This window comes from Pseudophryne corroboree (genome assembly GCF_028390025.1).
Source record: "Pseudophryne corroboree isolate aPseCor3 chromosome 3 unlocalized genomic scaffold, aPseCor3.hap2 SUPER_3_unloc_4, whole genome shotgun sequence".
NCBI lineage: Eukaryota > Metazoa > Chordata > Amphibia > Anura > Myobatrachidae > Pseudophryne > Pseudophryne corroboree.
Genome location: NW_026967530.1, coordinates 1,834,786 through 1,852,871, shown reverse-complemented (window position 1 = coordinate 1,852,871; position 18,086 = coordinate 1,834,786). Strand labels below are relative to the sequence as shown.

The following is an 18,086-nucleotide window of genomic DNA, read 5'->3' as shown; positions in this document are numbered from 1 at the left end:
GGGAGCTGTGTTATTCCCCTCATATATCACTGTACGGTCCCCTGTCCCCTATATAATAATACCACATATCAGAGTGTGCCGGGAGCTGTGTTATTCCTCCTCATATATCACTGTACGGTCCCCTCTCCTCTATATAATAATAATACCACATATTAGTGTGTGCCGGGAGCTGTGTTATTCCTCCTCATATATCACTGTACGGTCCCCTCTCCCCTATATAATAATAATACCACATATCAGTGTGTGCCGGGAGCTGTGTTATTCCTCCTCATATATCACTGTACGATCCCCTCTTCCCTGTATAATAATAATACCACATATCAGCGTGTGCCGGGAGCTGTGTTATTCCCCCTCATATATCACTGTACGGTCCTCTCTCCCCTATATAATAATAATACCACATATCAGTGTGTGCCGGGAGCTGTGTTAGTCCTCCTCATATATCACTGTACAGTCCCCTCTCCCCTATATAATAATAATACCACATATCAGTGTGTGCCGGGAGCTGTGTTATTCCCCTCATATATCACTGTACGGTCCCCTGTCCCCTATATAATAATACCACATATCAGAGTGTGCCGAGAGCTGTGTTATTCCCCCTCATATATCACTGTACAGTCCCCTCTCCCCTATATAATAATAATACCACATATCAGCATGTGCCGGGAGCTGTGTTATTCCCCTCATATATCACTGTACGGTCCCCTGTCCCCTATATAATAATACCACATATCAGTGTGTGCCGGGAGCTGTGTTATTCCTCCTCATATATCACTGTACGGTCCCCTCTCCCCTATATAATAATAATACCACATATCAGTGTGTGCCGGGAGCTGTGTTATTCCCCTCATATATCACTGTACTGTCCCCTCTCCTCTATATAAAAATAATACCACATATCAGTGTGTGCCGGGAGCTGTGTTATTCCTTCTCATATATCACTGTACGGTTCCCTCTCCACTATATAATAATAACACCACATATCAGCATGTGCCGGGAGCTGTGTTATTCCTCCTCATATATCACTGTACGGTCCCCTCTCTCCTATATAATAATAATACCACATATCAGTGTGTGCCGGGAGCTGTGTTATTCCCCTCATATATCACTGTACGGTCCCCTCTCTCCTATATAATAATAATACCACATATCAGCGTGTGCCGGGAGCTGTGTTATTCCCGTCATATATCACTGTACGGTCCCCTCTCCCCTATATAATAATAATACCACATATCAGCGTGTGCCGGGAGCTGTGTTATTACTCCTCATATATCACTGTACTGTCCCCTCTCCCCTATATAATAATAATACCACATATCAGCGTGTGCCGGGGGCTGTGTTATTCCCCCTCATATATCACTGTACTGTCCCCTCTCCTCTATATAATAATAATACCACATATCAGCGTGTGCCGGGAGCTGTGTTATTCCCCTCATATATCACTGTACGGTCCCCTCTCCCTACATAATAATAATACCACATATCAGTGTGCCGGGAGCTGTGTTATTCCTCCTCATATATCACTGTACTGTCCCCTCTCCTCTATATAATAATAATACCATATATCAGTGTGTGCCGGGAGCTGTGTTATTCCTCCTCATATATCACTGTACGGTCCCCTCTCCCCTATATAATAATAATACCACATATCAGCGTGTGCCGGGAGCTGTGTTATTCCTCCTCATATATCACTGTACGGTCCCCTCTCCCCTATATAATAATAATACCACATATCAGCGTGTGCCGGGAGCTGTGTTATTCCCCTCATATATCACTGTACGGTCCCCTCTCCTCTATATAATAATAATACTACATATCAGCGTGTGCCGGGAGCTGTGTTATTCCCCCTCATATATCACTGTACGGTCCCCTCTCCCCCATATAATAATACCACATATCAGCGTGTGCCGGGAGCTGTGTTATTCCCCCTCATATATCACTGTACGGTCCCCTCTCCCCTATATAATAATAATACCACATACCAGCGTGTGCCGGGAGCTGTGTTATTCCCCCTCATATATCACTGTACGGTCCCCTCCTCTATATAATAATAATATCACATATCAGTGTGTGCCGGGGGCTGTGTTATTCCCCCTCATATATCACTGTACGGTCCCCTCTCCTCTATATAATATTAATAATACCACATATCAGCGTGTGCCGGGAGCTGTGTTATTCCTCCTCATATATCACTGTACGGTCCCCTCTCCCCTATATAATAATAATACCACATATCAGCGTGTGCCGGGAGCAGTGTTATTCCTCTCATATATCACTGTATGGTCCCCTCTCCCCTATATAATAATAACACCACATATCAGCGTGTGCCGGGAGGTGTATTATTCCCCCTCATATATCACTGTACGGTCCCCTCTCCTCTATATAATAATAATACCAAATATCAGTGTGTACCGGGAGCTGTTATTCCTCCTCATATATCACTGTACTGTCCTCTCCCCTATATAATAATAATACCACATATCAGTGTGTGCCGGGAGCTGTGTTATTCCCCCTCATATATCACTGTACTGTCCCCTCTCCCCTATATAATAATAATACCACATATCAGTGTGTGCCGGGAGCTGTGTTATTCCCACTCATATATCACTGTACGGTCCCCTCTCCCCTATATAATAATAATACCACATATCAGTGTGTGCCGGGAGCTGTGTTATTCCCCCTCATATATCACTGTACGGTCCCCTCTCCTCTATATAATAATAATACCACATATCAGTGTGCCGGGAGATGTGTTATTCCCCTTCATATATCACTGTACAGTCCCCTCTCCCCTATATAATAATAATACCACATATCAGCGTGTGCAGGGAGCTGTGTTATTCCCCCTCATATATCACTGTACTGTCCCCTCTCCTCTACATAATAATAATACCACATATCAGTGTGCTGGGAGCTGTATTATTCCTCCTCATATATCACTGTACGGTCCCCTCTCCTCTATATAATAATAATACCACATATCAGTGTGTGCCGGGAGCTGTGTTATTCCCCCTCATATATCACTGTACGGTCCCCTCTCCCCTATATAATAATAATACCACATATCAGTGTGCCGGGAGCTGTGTTATTCCTCCTCATATATCACTGTACGGTCCCCTCTCCCCTATATAATAATAATACCACATATCAGTGTGTGCCGGGATCAGTGTTATTCCTCTCATATATCACGGTATGGTCCCCTCTCCCCTATATAATAATAATACCACATATCAGCGTGTGCCGGGAGGTGTGTTATTCCCCCTCATATATCACTGTACGGTCCCCTCTCCTCTATATAATAATAATACCACATATCAGTGTGTACCGGGAGCTGTTATTCCTCCTCATATATCACTGTACGGTCCCCTCTCCCCTATATAATAATAATACCACATATCAGTGTGTGCCGGGAGCTGTGTTATTCCTCCTCATATATCACTGTACGGTCCCCTCTTCCCTATATAATAATAATACCACATATCAGTGTGTGCCGGGAGCTGTGTTATTCCCCCTCATATATCACTGTACGGTCCCCTCCCCCCTATATAATAATAATACCACATATCAGCGTGTGCCGGGAGCTGTGTTATTCCCCCTCATATATCACTGTACTGTCCCCTCTCCCCTATATAATAATAATACCACATATCAGTGTGTGCCGGGAGCTGTGTTATTCCCCTCATATATCACTGTACGGTCCCCTGTCCCCTATATAATAATACCACATATCAGAGTGTGCCGGGAGCTGTGTTATTCCTCCTCATATATCACTGTATGGTCCCCTCTCCTCTATATAATAATAATACCACATATCAGTGTGTGCCGGGAGCTGTGTTATTCCTCCTCATATATCACTGTACGGTCCCCTCTCCTCTATATAATAATAATACCACATATCAGTGTGTGCCGGGAGCTGTGTTATTCCTCCTCATATATCACTGTACAGTCCCCTCTCCCCTATATAATAATAATACCACATATCAGTGTGTGCCGGGAGCTGTGTTATTCCCCCTCATATATCACTGTACGGTCCCCTCTCCCCTATATAATAATAATACCACATATCAGCATGTGCCGAGAGCTGTGTTATTCCCCTCATATATCACTGTACGGTCCCCTGTCCCCTATATAATAATACCACATATCAGTGTGTGCCGGGAGCTGTGTTATTCCTCCTCATATATCACTGTACGGTCCCCTCTCCCCTATATAATAATAATACCACATATCAGTGTGTGCCGGGAGCTGTGTTATTCCCCTCATATATCCCCTCTCCTCTATATAATAATAATACCACATATCAGTGTGTGCTGGGAGCTGTGTTATTCCCCCTCATATATCACTGTACGGTCCCCTGTCCCCTATATAATAATACCACATATCAGAGTGTGCCGGGAGCTGTGTTATTCCTCCTCATATATCACTGTACGGTCCCCTCTCCTCTATATAATAATAATACCACATATTAGTGTGTGCCGGGAGCTGTGTTATTCCCCCTCATATATCACTGTACAGTCCCCTCTCCCTTATATAATAATAATACCACATATCAGTGTGTGCCGGGAGCTGTGTTATTCCCCCTCATATATCACTGTACGGTCCCCTCTCCCCTATATAATAATAATACCACATATCAGTGTGTGCCGGGAGCTGTGTTATTCCTCCTCATATATCACTGTACGGTCCTCTCTCCCCTATATAATAATAATACCACATATCAGTGTGTGCCGGGAGCTGTGTTAGTCCTCCTCATATATCACTGTACAGTCCCCTCTCCCCTATATAATAATAATACCACATATCAGTGTGTGCCGGGAGCTGTGTTATTCCCCTCATATATCACTGTACGGTCCCCTGTCCCCTATATAATAATACCACATATCAGAGTGTGCCGAGAGCTGTGTTATTCCCCCTCATATATCACTGTACAGTCCCCTCTCCCCTATATAATAATAATACCACATATCAGTGTGTGCCGGGAGCTGTGTTATTCCCCCTCATATATCACTGTACGGTCCCCTCTCCCCTATATAATAATAATACCACATATCAGCATGTGCCGGGAGCTGTGTTATTCCCCTCATATATCACTGTACGGTCCCCTATATAATAATACCACATATCAATGTGTGCCGGGAGCTGTGTTATTCCTCCTCATATATCACTGTACGGTCCCCTCTCCCCTATATAATAATAATACCACATATCAGTGTGTGCCGGGAGCTGTGTTATTCCCCTCATATATCACTATACTGTCCCCTCTCCTCTATATAATAATAATACCACATATCAGTGTGTGCTGGGAGCTGTGTTATTCCTTCTCATATATCACTGTACGGTTCCCTCTCCACTATATAATAATAACACCACATATCAGCATGTGCCGGGAGCTGTGTTATTCCTCCTCATATATCACTGTACGGTCCCCTGTCCCCTATATAATAATACCACATATCAGTGTGTGCCGGGAGCTGTGTTATTCCCCCTCATATATCACTGTACGGTCCCCTCTCCCCTATATAATAATAATACCACATATCAGCATGTGCCGGGAGCTGTGTTATTCCCCTCATATATCACTGTACGGTCCCCTGTCCCCTATATAATAACACCACATATCAGTGTGTGCCGGGAGCTGTGTTATTCCCCCTCATATATCACTGTACGGTCCCCTCTCCTCTATATAATAATAATACCACATATCAGAGTGTGCCGGGAGATGTGTTATTCCTCCTCATATATCACTGTACGGTCCCCTCTCTCCTATATAATAATAATACCACATATCAGTGTGTGCCGGGAGCTGTGTTAGTGTTATTCCCCTCATATATCACTGTACGGTCCCCTCTCTCCTATATAATAATAATACCACATATCAGCGTGTGCCGGGAGCTGTGTTATTCCCCTCATATATCACTGTACGGTCCCCTCTCCCCTATATAATAATAATACCACATATCAGCGTGTGCCGGGAGCTGTGTTATTACTCCTCATATATCACTGTACTGTCCCCTCTCCCCTATATAATAATAATACCACATATCAGTGTGTGCCGGGGGCTGTGTTATTCCCCCTCATATATCACTGTACTGTCCCCTCTCCTCTATATAATAATAATACCACATATCAGCGTGTGCCGGGAGCTGTGTTATTCCCCTCATATATCACTGTACGGTCCCCTCTCCCTACATAATAATAATACCACATATCAGTGTGCCGGGAGCGGTGTTATTCCTCCTCATATATCACTGTACTGTCCCCTCTCCTCTATATAATAATAATACCATATATCAGTGTGTGCCGGGAGCTGTGTTATTCCTCCTCATATATCACTGTACGGTCCCCTCTCCCCTATATAATAATAATACCACATATCAGCGTGTGCCGGGAGCTGTGTTATTCCTCCTCATATATCACTGTACGGTCCCCTCTCCCCTATATAATAATAATACCACATATCAGCGTGTGCCGGGAGCTGTGTTATTCCCCTCATATATCACTGTACGGTCCCCTCTCCTCTATATAATAATAATACTACATAGCAGCGTGTGCCGGGAGCTGTGTTATTCCCCCTCATATATCACTGTACGGTCCCCTCTCCCCTATATAATAATACCACATATCAGCGTGTGCCGGGAGCTGTGTTATTCCCCCTCATATATCACTGTACGGTCCCCTCTCCCCTATATAATAATAATACCACATACCAGCGTGTGCCGGGAGCTGTGTTATTCCCCCTCATATATCACTGTACGGTCCCCTCTCCTCTATATAATAATAATATCACATATCAGTGTGTGCCGGGGGCAGTGTTATTCCCCCTCATATATCACTGTACGGTCCCCTCTCCTCTATATAATATTAATAATACCACATATCAGCGTGTGCCGGGAGCTGTGTTATTCCTCCTCATATATCACTGTACGGTCCCCTCTCCCCTATATAATAATAATACCACATATCAGCGTGTGCCGGGAGCAGTGTTATTCCTCTCATATATCACTGTATGGTCCCCTCTCCCCTATATAATAATAACACCACATATCAGCGTGTGCCGGGAGGTGTGTTATTCCCCCTCATATATCACTGTACGGTCCCCTCTCCTCTATATAATAATAATACCACATATCAGTGTGTACCGGAAGCTGTTATTCCTCCTCATATATCACTGTACTGTCCTCTCCCCTATATAATAATAATACCACATATCAGTGTGTGCCGGGAGCTGTGTTATTCCCCCTCATATATCACTGTACTGTCCCCTCTCCCCTATATAATAATAATACCACATATCAGTGTGTGCCGGGAGCTGTGTTATTCCCACTCATATATCACTGTAGGGTCCCCTCTCCCCTATATAATAATAATACCACATATCAGTGTGTGCCGGGAGCTGTGTTATTCCCCCTCATATATCACTGTACGGTCCCCTCTCCCCTATATAAATAATAATACCACATATCAGTGTGCCGGGAGATGTGTTATTCCCCCTCATATATCACTGTACAGTCCCCTCTCCCCTATATAATAATAATACCACATATCAGCGTGTGCAGGGAGCTGTGTTATTCCCCCTCATATATCACTGTACTGTCCCCACTCCTCTATATAATAATAATACCACATATCAGTGTGCTGGGAGCTGTGTTATTCCTCCTCATATATCACCGTACGGTCCCCTCTCCCCTATATAATAATAATACCACATATCAGTGTGTGCCGGGAGCAGTGTTATTCCTCTCATATATCACTGTATGGTCCCCTCTCCCCTATATAATAATAATACCACATATCAGCGTGTGCCGGGAGGTGTGTTATTCCCCCTCATATATCACTGTACGGTCCCCTCTCCTCTATATAATAATAATACCACATATCAGTGTGTGCCGGGAGCTGTGTTATTCCCCCTCATATATCACTGTACGGTCCCCTCTCCCCTATATAATAATAATACCACATATCAGTGTGCCGGGAGCTGTGTTATTCCTCCTCATATATCACTGTACGGTCCCTCTCCCCTATATAATAATAATACCACATATCAGTGTGTGCCAGGAGCAGTGTTATTCCTCTCATATATCACTGTATGGTCCCCTCTCCCCTATATAATAATAATACCACATATCAGCGTGTGCCGGGAGGTGCGTTATTCCCCCTCATATATCACTGTACGGTCCCCTCTCCTCTATATAATAATAATACCACATATCAGTGTGTACCGGGAGCTGTTATTCCTCCTCATATATCACTGTACGGTCCCCTCTCCCCTATATAATAATAATACCACATATCAGTGTGTGCCGGGAGCTGTGTTATTCCTCCTCATATATCACTGTACGGTCCCCTCTTCCCTATATAATAATAATACCACATATCAGTGTGTGCCGGGAGCTGTGTTATTCCCCCTCATATATCACTGTACGGTCCCCTCCCCCCTATATAATAATAATACCACATATCAGCGTGTGCCGGGAGCTGTGTTATTCCCCCTCATATATCACTGTACTGTCCCCTCTCCCCTATATAATAATAATACCACATATCAGTGTGTGCCGGGAGCTGTGTTATTCCCCTCATATATCACTGTACGGTCCCCTGTCCCCTATATAATAATACCACATATCAGAGTGTGCCGGGAGCTGTGTTATTCCTCCTCATATATCACTGTACGGTCCCCTCTCCTCTATATAATAATAATACCACATATCAGTGTGTGCCGGGAGCTGTGTTATTCCTCCTCATATATCACTGTACGATCCCCTCTTCCCTGTATAATAATAATACCACATATCAGCGTGTGCCGGGAGCTGTGTTATTCCCCTTCATATATCACTGTACGGTCCTCTCTCCCCTATATAATAATAATACCACATATCAGTGTGTGCCGGGAGCTGTGTTATTCCTCCTCATATATCACTGTACAGTCCCCTCTCCCCTATATAATAATAATACCACATATCAGTGTGTGCCGAGAGCTGTGTTATTCCCCTCATATATCACTGTACGGTCCCCTGTCCCCTATATAATAATACCACATATCAGAGTGTGCCGGGAGCTGTGTTATTCCCCCTCATATATCACTGTACAGTCCCCTCTCCCTTATATAATAATAATACCACATATCAGTGTGTGCCGGGAGCTGTGTTATTCCCCCTCATATATCACTGTACGGTCCCCTCTCCCCTATATAATAATAATACCACATATCAGCATGTGCCGGGAGCTGTGTTATTCCCCTCATATATCACTGTACGGTCCCCTGTCCCCTATATAATAATACCACATATCAGTGTGTGCCGGGAGCTGTGTTATTCCTCCTCATATATCACTGTACGGTCCGCTCTCCCCTATATAATAATAATACCACATATCAGTGTGTGCCGGGAGCTGTGTTATTCCCCTCATATATCACTGTACTGTCCCCTCTCCTCTATATAATAATAATACCACATATCAGTGTGTGCTGGGAGCTGTGTTATTCCTTCTCATATATCACTGTACGGTTCCCTCTCCCCTATATAATAATAACACCACATATCAGCATGTGCCGGGAGCTGTGTTATTCCTCCTCATATATCACTGTACGGTCCCCTGTCCCCTATATAATAATACCACATATCAGTGTGTGCCGGGAGCTGTGTTATTCCCCCTCATATATCACTGTACGGTCCCCTCTCCCCTATATAATAATAATACCACATATCAGAGTGTGCAGGGAGCTGTGTTATTCCCCTCATATATCACTGTACGGTCCCCTCTCCCCTATATAATAATAATACCACATATCAGCGTGTGCCGGGAGCTGTGTTATATTACTCCTCATATATCACTGTACTGTCCCCTCTCCCCTATATAATAATAATACCACATATCAGTGTGTGCCGGGAGCTGTGTTATTCCCCTCATATATCACTGTACGGTCCCCTCCCCTATATAATAATAATACCACATATCAGTGTGTGCCGGGAGCTGTGTTATTCCCCCTCATATATCACTGTACGGTCCCCTCTCCCCTATATAATAATACCACATATCAGTGTGTGCCGGGAGCTGTGTTATTCCCCTCATATATCACTGTACGGTCCCCTCTCCCCTATATAATAATAATACCACATATCAGTGTGTGCCGGTAGCTGTGTTATTCCTCCTCATATATCACTGTACTGTCCCCTCTCCCCTATATAATAATAATACCACATATCAGAATGTGCCGGGAGCTGTGTTATTCCTCCTCATATCACTGTACTGTCCCCTCTCCCCTATATAATAATAATACCACATATCAGTGTGTGCGGGGAGCTGTGTTATTCCCCTCATATATCACTGTACGGTCCCCTCCCCTATATAATAATAATAACACATATCAGTGTGTGCCGGGAGCTGTGTTATTCCCCTCATATATCACTGTACGGTCCCCTCCCCTATATAATAATAATAACAACACATATCAGTGTGTGCCGGGAGCTGTGTTATTCCTCCTCATATATCACTGTACGGTCCACTCTCCTCTATATAATAATAATACCACATATCAGTGTGTACCGGGAGCTGTGTTATTCCCCCTCATATATCACTGTACGGTCCCCTCTCCCCTATATAATAATAATACCACATATCAGCGTGTGCCGGGAGCTGTGTTATTCCCCCTCATATATCACTGTACGGTCCACTCTCCTCTATATAATAATAATACCACATATCAGTGTGTACCGGGAGCTGTGTTATTCCCCCTCATATATCACTGTACGGTCCCCTCTCTCCTATATAATAATAATACCACATATCAGCGTGTGCCGGGAGCTGTGTTATTCCCCCTCATATATCACTGTACGGTCCACTCTCCTCTATATAATAATAATACCACATATCAGTGTGTACCGGGAGCTGTGTTATTCCCCCTCATATATCACTGTACGGTCCCCTCTCTCCTATATAATAATAATACCACATATCAGTGTGTACCGGGAGCTGTGTTATTCCCCCTCATATATCACTGTACGGTCCTCTCTCCCCTATATAATAATAATACCACATATCAGTGTGTGCCGGGAGCTGTGTTATACCCCTCATACATTACTGTACGGTCCTCTTAACTCTATATAATAATAATACCACATATCAGTGTGTGCCGGGAGCTGTGTTATTCCCCCTCATATATCACTGTACGGACCCCTCTCCCTATATAATAATAATACCACATATCAGTGTGTGCCGGGAGCTGTGTTATTCCCCCTCATATATCACTGTACGGTCCCCTCTCCCCTATATAATAATAATACCACATAGCAGTGTGTGCCGGGAGCTGTGTTATTCCCCCTCATATATCACTGTACGGTCCCCTCTCCCCTATATAATAATAATAGCACATATCAGTGTGTGCCGGGAGCTGTGTTATTCCTCCTCATATATCACTGTACGGTCCCCTCTCCCCTATATAATAATAATACCACATATCAGTGTGTACCGGGAGCTGTGTTATTCCCCCTCATATATCACTGTACAGTCCCCTCTCCCCTATATAATAATAATACCACATATCAGTGTGTGCCGGGAGCTGTGTTATTCCCCCCTCATATATCACTGTACGGTCACCTCTCCCCTATATAATAATAATACCACATATCAGCGTGTGCCGGGAGCTGTGTTATTCCTCCTCATATATCACTGTACTGTCCCCTCTCCCCTATATAATAATAATACCACATATCAGTGTGCCGGGAGCTGTATTATTCCCCCTCATATATCACTGTACGGTCCCCTCTCCCCTATATAATAATAATACCACATATCAGTGTGTGCCGGGAGCTGTGTTATTCCCCCTCATATATCACTGTACGGTCCCCTCTCCCCTATATAATAATAATACCACATATCAGTGTGTGCCGGGAGCTGTGTTATTCCCCCTCATATATCACTGTACGGTCCCCTCTCCCCTATATAATAATAATACCACATATCAGGGTGTGCCGGGAGCTGTGTTATTCCTCCTCATATATCACTGTACGGTCCCCTCTCCCCTATATAATAATAATACCACATATCAGGGTGTGCCGGGAGCTGTGTTATTCCTCCTCATATATCACTGTACTGTCCCCTCTCCCCTATATAATAATAATACCACATATCAGTGTGTGCCGGGAGCTGTGTTATTCCCCTCATATATCACTGTACGGTCCCCTCTCCCCTATATAATAATAATACCACATATCAGCGTGTGCCGGGAGCTGTGTTATTCCCCCTCATATATCACTGTAGGTCACCTCTCCCCTATATAATAATAATACCACATATCAGCGTGTGCCGGGAGCTGTGTTATTCCCCCTCATATATCACTGTACGGTCCCCTCTCCTCTATATAATAATAATAATACCACATATCAGTGTGTGCCGGGAGCTGTGTTATTCCTCCTCATATATCACTGTACTGTCCCCTCTCCCCTATATAATAATAATACCACATATCAGTGTGTGCCGGGAGCTGTGTTATTCCTCCTCATATATCACTGTACGGTCCCCTCTCTCCTATATAATAATAATACCACATATCAGCGTGTGCCGGGAGCTGTGTTATTCCTCCTCATATATCACTGTACGGTCCCCTGTCCCCTATATAATAATAATACCACATATCAGCGTGTACCGGGAGCTGTGTTATTCCTCCTCATATATCACTGTACGGTCCCCTCTCCTCTATATAATAATAATACCACATATCAGTGTGCCGGGAGCTGTGTTATTCCCCCTCATATATCACTGTACGGTCCCCTCTCCTATATATAACACTATGGGGGGATATACATCACCTCTGGGGTCTCTGGGTAACATCAGCTTGTAGACCACCAGATCGGATAATGGCTGCTGGAAGGGATTGTGGCCCCGCCCCCGGCTGTATCACGTGCTGTAATCCTGCAGATGTGATTCGACATAACGACTGGGAGACAACAACAAGATGGCCGCCGCCTGACATGTCATAATGTAATGTGTGCTACTCTAGTGATTTTTTTGTCAGTGTGTGATTGGATGTCTTGTAGTCACATGACACTCGTGGTATGTTGCTATAGAAACAGCATAAGTCAGCTATGCATCACGAGAAAATGGCCGCCGCTGCCATAAGGAGCTGTAATATGTCTGTCATATGTTTCCAAGGGGAGTCTCACAGCAGCACAGGGGGGAATCTCACAGCAGCACAGGGGGGGGTCGCACAGCAGCACAGAGGGATATCACACAGCAGCACAGAGGGATATCACACAGCAGCACAGGGGGTTCTCACAGCAGCACAGAGGGGGGTCACACAGCAGCACAGAGGGGGGGTCACACAGCAGCACAGGGGGAGATCTCACAGCAGCACAGAGGCGGATCACACAGCAGCACAGATGGATATCACACAGCAGCACAGAGGGATATCACACAGCAGCACAGAGGGGGATCACACAGCAGCACGGGAGGGGGTCTCACAGCAGCACAGAGGGATATCACACAGCAGCACAGAGGGATATCACACAGCAGCACAGGGGTCTCACAGCAGCACAGGGGGTTCACACAGCAGCACAGAGGGAGATCACACAGCAGCACTGGGGTCTCACAGCAGCACAGAGGGAGATCACACAGCAGCACAGAGGGAGATCACACAGCAGCACAGAGGGATATCACACAGCAGCACAGAGGGATATCACACAGCAGCACAGAGGGATATCACAGCAGCACAGAGGGATATCACAGCAGCACAGAGGGATATCACAGCAGCACTGAGGGATATCACAGCAGCACTGAGGGATATCACAGCAGCACAGAGGCGGATCACACAGCAGCACAGAGGGGGATCACACAGCAGCACGGGAGGGGGTCTCACAGCAGCACAGAGGCGGATCACACAGCAGCACAGAGGGGGGTCACACAGCAGCACAGGGGGGGATCTCACAGCAGCACAGAGGCGGATCACACAGCAGCACAGATGGATATCACACAGCAGCACAGAGGGATATCACACAGCAGCACAGAGGGATATCACACAGCAGCACAGAGGGATATCACAGCAGCACAGAGGGATATCACAGCAGCACTAAGGGATATCACAGCAGCACAGAGGCTGATCACACAGCAGCACAGAGGGGGATCACACAGCAGCACGGGAGGGGGTCTCACAGCAGCACAGGGGCGGATCACACAGCAGCACAGATGGATATCACACAGCAGCACAGAGGGATATCACACAGCAGCACAGAGGGATATCACACAGCAGCACAGAGGGATATCACAGCAGCACTGAGGGATATCACACAGCAGCACAGAGGGGGATCACACAGCAGCACAGAGGCAGATCACACAGCAGCACAGAGGGAGATCACACAGCAGCACAGGGGGTCTCACAGCAGCACAGAGGGGGATCACACAGCAGCACAGGGGGGTCTCACAGCAGCACAGAGGGAGATCACACAGCAGCACGGGGGGTCTCACAGCAGCACAGAGGCGGATCACACAGCAGAACAGGGGGGGGTTCTCACAGCAGCACAGAGGCGGATCACACAGCAGCACAGAGGGATATCACACAGCAGCACAGAGGGGGATCACACAGCAGCACAGAGGGATATCACACAGCAGCACAGAGGCGGATCACACAGCAGCACAGAGGGGGATCACACAGCAGCATAGGGGGGTCTCACAGCAGCACAGAGGGAGATCACACAGCAGCACAGAGGGAGATCACACAGCAGCACGGGGGGTCTCACAGCAGCACGGAGACGGATCACACAGCAGCACAGAGGGGGATCACACAGCAGCACAGGGGGATCTCACAGCAGCACAGAGGCGGATCACACAGCAGCACAGAGGGATATCACACAGCAGCACAGAGGGGGATCACACAGCAGCACAGAGGGAGATCACACAGCAGCACAGAGGGAGATCACACAGCAGCACAGAGGGAGATCATACAGCAGCACCGGGGTCTCACAGCAGCACAGAGGTGGATCACACAGCAGCACAGAGGTATATCACACAGCAGCACAGAGGGGGATCACACAGCAGCACAGGGGGGGTCTCACAGCAGCACAGAGGCGGATCACACAGCAGCACAGAGGGGGAATCTGACAGCAGCACAGAGGAGGGATCACACAGCAGCACAGAGGGGGAATCTCAGCAGCACAGAGGGGCAATCTCACAGCAGCTCAGAGGGACGATCACACAGCAGCACAGAGGGGGATCACACAGCAGCACAGAGGGGGGATCACACAGCAGCACAGAGGGGCGATCTCACAGCAGCACAGAGGGAGGATCACACAGCAGCACAGAGGGAGATCACACAGCAGCACAGAGGGGCAATCTCACAGCAGCTCAGAGGGACGATCACACAGCAGCACAGAGGGGGATCACACAGCAGCACAGAGGGGGGATCACACAGCAGCACAGAGGGGCGATCTCACAGCAGCACAGAGGGAGGATCACACAGCAGCACAGAGGGAGGATCACGCAGCAGCACAGAGGGAGATCACACAGCAGCACAGGAGAGATCACACAGCAGCAGAGAGGGGGAATCTCACTGGCCGCCGTCTGTCATTTCCTCAGAAAAACTTGTTATTCTAGTGATGACTTTGCCAGTGTGTGATTGGATGTCTTGTAGTCACATGACACTCGTGGTATGTTGCTATAGAAACAGGATAAGTCAGCGATGCATCACGAGAAAATGGCCGCCGCTGCCATAAGGAGCTGTATTATGTCTGTCATATGTTTCCAAGGGGAGTCTCACAGCAGCACAGGGGGGAATCTGACAGCAGCACAGAGGGAGATCACACAGCAGCACGGGGGTCTCACAGCAGCACAGAGGCGGATCACACAGCAGCACAGAGGGATATCACACAGCAGCACAGAGGGATATCACACAGCAGCACAGAGGGATATCACAGCAGCACAGAGGCGGATCACACAGCAGCACAGAGGGGGATCACACAGCAGCACGGGGGGGGTCTCACAGCAGCACAGAGGGAGATCACACAGCAGCACGGGAGGGGAACTCACAGCAGCACAGAGTCGGATCACACAGCAGCACAGATGGATATCACACAGCAGCACAGAGGGGGATCACACAGCAGCACAGAGGCAGATCACACAGCAGCACAGAGGGAGATCCTACAGCAGCACAGAGGGAGATCACACAGCAGCACGGGGGGTCTCACAGCAGCACAGAGGGGGATCACACAGCAGCACAGGGGGGGTCTCACAGCAGCACAGAGGGAGATCACACAGCAGCACAGAGGGAGATCACACAGCAGCACGGGGGGTCTCACAGCAGCACAGAGGCGGATCACACAGCAGCACAGGGGGGGATCTCACAGCAGCACAGAGGCGGATCACACAGCAGCAGAGAGGGATATCACACAGCAGCAGAGAGGGGGATCACACAGCAGCACAGAGGGGGATCACACAGCAGCACAGAGGGATATCACACAGAGGCGGATCACACAGCAGCACAGAGGGGGATCACACAGCAGCACAGGGGGGTCTCACAGCAGCACAGAGGGAGATCACACAGCAGCACAGAGGGGGATCACACAGCAGCACAGGGGGGGGTCTCACAGCAGCACAGAGGGTGATCACACAGCAGCACAGAGGGAGATCACACAGCAGCACAGAGGGAGATCACACAGCAGCACAGAGACGGATCACACAGCAGCACAGAGGGGGATCACACAGCAGCACAGAGGGGATATCACAGCAGCACAGAGGCGGATCACACAGCAGCACAAAGGGATATCACACAGCAGCACAGAGGGGGATCACACAGCAGCACAGAGGGAGATCACACAGCAGCACAGAGGGAGATCATACAGCAGCACGGGGGTCTCACAGCAGCACAGAGGCGGATCACACAGCAGCACAGAGGGATATCACACAGCAGCACAGAGGGGGATCACACAGCAGCACAGGGGGGTCTCACAGCAGCACAGAGGCGGATCACACAGCAGCACAGAGAGGGAATCTGACAGCAGCACAGAGGAGGGATCACACAGCAGCACAGAGGGGGTTCTCCTAGCAGCACAGAGGGAGGATCACACAGCAGCACAGAGGCGGATCACACAGCAGCACAGAGGGGGGGTTCACACAGCAGCACAGAGGGGGAATCTCAGCAGCACAGGGGCAATCTCACAGCAGCTCAGAGGGACGATCACACAGCAGCACAGAGGGGGGATCACACAGCAGCACAGAGGGGCGATCACACAGCAGCACAGAGGGAGGATCTGACAATGCTAAATTCCTTGTCGTATAAACAACCCTTTATGAAGCTAAGAACACTGTACGCTGTTTACTTAAGAAGTACCGTAATGGTACGCTATTGGCGTAGCGATCGCTCAGCCGTAGGCGAGACGCTCAAGCGTCACGTTCGCTCACGGCCCAGTGATCACAGGACACGTTATTGGCTATGTCTAGGGGAATGATTCGCTGTAGCGTAGCGTACGCTCGAGACCACGAGGAGGTCACCAGCGATGCAGACGCTCACAACACTATACCTTTATGTTAAAACCTTATACCAATGAAATACACTGAATACCTTAATGTGAGTACAGGGTGTAAGTGCAACCTTGTGTAACCTGACTAACTACAAAGCTGCTTGAGCGTCACCGACGCTCAAGTGAACACTTAACACTATAGGAAATACACAGATACTGGTTTAGGTTCCAAGGCCTATTAACTGTATTATATCTAATATGCTTGTAAAAGGGGATAACAGTACAAATGATACACTACAATATAACAGAGACTTCCTAACCACAGAACTAAACAATAAATACAAAAAGACAATACTACACTGACCTAAATGCAATACAGTACAATACTATAATACTATGAGAGATATAAGAGAAAAGAGGAGAGAGAGAGAGAGAGAGAGAGAGAGAGAGAGAGAGAGAGAGAGAGAGAGAGAGAGAGAGAAATTTGGCTCACAGAAAGACAATGATTACGGAGAGAAACTTACGCACAAAGGGTATGATCGCCTGCGCCTCGATATCCAGCTCCCGGCTATCAGCAGATAACCGTTGATGAGAGAGTGAGAGCTGGATGTGGTCGGCCTGCCTATTTATGCCCCACACATAATG

General features: G+C 47.2%; 1 protein-coding gene across 2 annotated transcripts in view; it reads right to left on the bottom strand.

The window, feature by feature from the left end:
- LOC134984173 (oocyte zinc finger protein XlCOF6-like) overlaps positions 1–12,927 on the bottom strand; it is a 170,676-nt gene extending 157,749 nt beyond the window's left edge. The window contains exon 1 of one of the 2 annotated variants that reach the window (XM_063949797.1): positions 12,804–12,927. The gene's annotated coding sequence lies outside the window, so the exon portion shown is untranslated. The remainder of the gene's footprint in view (positions 1–12,803) is intronic. The other variant, XM_063949798.1, reaches the window with a different exon arrangement.
- Between the last annotated feature and the right edge of the window lie 5,159 nt (positions 12,928–18,086).